Source organism: Notothenia coriiceps, unplaced genomic scaffold (genome assembly GCF_000735185.1).
Source record: "Notothenia coriiceps isolate Sejong01 unplaced genomic scaffold, NC01 NC01_scaffold00005564, whole genome shotgun sequence".
NCBI lineage: Eukaryota > Metazoa > Chordata > Actinopteri > Perciformes > Nototheniidae > Notothenia > Notothenia coriiceps.
Window position 1 is genome coordinate 46,384 of NW_011338265.1, and position 2,559 is coordinate 48,942.

The window sequence follows — 2,559 nt, forward strand, 5'->3', positions numbered from 1 at the left end:
TCAAAGATAAGGTCATATGCAAAACCACCCTCACCACACCTTGGTTTGAATCACATTGGAAACTGTACTTTGTGTGAGGGCTTTCCAACCATTATCAGTAGGGCCAGTGTTTTGTAGTAGCATGATGGTAACCAGTCAGTGGGAATATTACACAGAGCAGAACTATAAGGCAGCCATGCATAATTGTATCTGTTGGTTAGGACCAAATAAAGTACAGTGCAGATGTGAATGCACCTGATTTCCATGTTTTGGACAAACACATGAATATGGAAAGCTCAGCAAAACTACAGTATAGTGGCCATTTATTCAATGTATCAAGGCCTCTGCATGTACAGTTGCAAGAAAAAGTATGTGAACCCTTTGGAACTACCTGGATTTCTGCATAAATTGGTCATAACATGTGTTCTGATCTTCATCTAAGTCACAACAATAGACAAACACAGTCTGCTTAAGCTAAAACCACACAAACAATTATTGTTTGTGTGGTTTTAGCTTAAGCAGACTGTGTTTGTCTATTGTTGTGACTTAGATGAAGATCAGAACACATGTTATGACCAATTTATGCAGAAATCNTCAGCCGCTGCTCTGCAGATTTCTCAGTCTGAGACAGCGTGACATGGCGAAACTCAGCTTGAACTCTATGGGATTAGTTTTGTATCATAAAGATAAAGCAAGACTTTCTCAGAATAAAGCAAAACTATGAGTTTAAAAGACAAAAAAAACTGACTCAAGCTAAATAAAATACATTTCAAAAATAAAACTATAAGTTGCAAACAAATCATTTGTGTAATCATGTCAACTATAAGTATTTTTTCTTTGTTTTAACATAGGTTTTTGTTTGCAGTTCTTGTTTCTTTCTTTCTCAATGATAGGGCTGTGGGGACGGTCATGGGAGTGGTCGTTTCCTGACAAAATGATGACTTATGAGAACCCCTCTGGATTAGCTGGACATTACCCATACACAATAGGAGTGTGACGGTATACGTATTTGTACCGAAATTATTCGGTATGGGCCCTTCGGTTTGGTACACGTGTGTACGTAAAAAATGTAGAATGTGAAGAACTTTTTGGAAGTAATCTCAGGTCAGTGTAATTTGCTCACATTGGGTTTCAACGCGTCATAGAGCGACCAAGTCATTTCATTGGACGAGAGGCATACTATGAGAGCTGGTCACAAGGGATGCGTTCAAATGTAGTCAGTAATTTGAGGAACTGTCTAAATGGACTAGGGCTGTCCCGAATACCATTTTTCGGGCTCCAGATATATTAGTAATCAGCAGCGAATGTTCGAATATTCGGTGTGGAGAGATTTGTATTTATTTTTAATAAAACATTTTTTCAAAAAGATATTTTTTTTCCAAAAGGTTTCATAACACGCTCCGAATCCGAGACACCTGACAACATGCTGTTAAGCAGAAGTGCAGAAAGAGCATACTATTACGATTTATATTTATTTATTGTCTCAGTACTCGCAAACATTAAAACTAAATGTGTCCTCTGCATTTAACCCAACCGCAGTGCAGCGCCCGGGGACCAAATCTGGTTCCAAATTCCGTCTGTAACATTTTACAACCTGAACAGTCAAACAAAGATACAAAAACACATTTCTGTTATAACAACAATACTTTTAATAACATAGCCGTAACAGTAGGCCTAACAGTGTCATACTTGTTACCTTGTTACCTACTTGTTAAATTAAAAAACTAATATAAAAAAAAATGTGGTTGCTTGCTTGCAACTATTTTCCAAGCAAAGTAAGTGCACGTTTTTATCATGTGTAACGTTACGGTTTAAACGGCGGATAAAGCAGCTTCATCATGGCAACTTGCCAACAGCTAAGCTAAGCTAGGCTACTACTTACAGCATCCAGGTGACTTTTCAGAGTTGTTGTGCCACCGTGGTAGGCCAGTTTCTTATCGCATATTTGGCATATTTCTTACCGTCGTCCAATTTAAAATGGTCCCACACAGCTGAAGTCTTCGGCATGTTGTGGGTGAAACGAGGTGAAGCGAGGTGAAGCGTGCCGTTTGCGTTTGTGACTGTGAGTGAACGCGATGTGAGGAGCACAGGCTGAGATTGTATATATTTCCGCATTTTAACAGTGCAATTCAAAGGTGTAAATATAGTATAAGAATATGGCAATTCGCCTTTATTAATAGCATACATTTAGAAAAAAATAAAAAAAACAATATCAGAATAATGAAATTGAAACCTGAATAGTCGGCCAACGAATGAATAGTCGAATATTCGGGTACAGCCCTGCCAGCCAGCTATGATCAAATTACTCTTATTTGACATCCTACCTCCAAAAGTACTCTAAATAAAATGACAGAAAATGTCAAAGTTAAGTAGTAATTTTACTCATGGTTTGTATTGGGAAAACATAGGTCCATCATTAGTCCTGGATGCAATCGTTTAAAAAAATCTTAATAACTGAAATAAGTAGGGATGTTCCGATCACCTTTTTTTGCTCCCGATCCGATTCCGATCATTTGATTTTGACAATTTGCCGATACCGATTTTTCCCGATCCGATCTTTATGCAATGCATTAAGAGAAA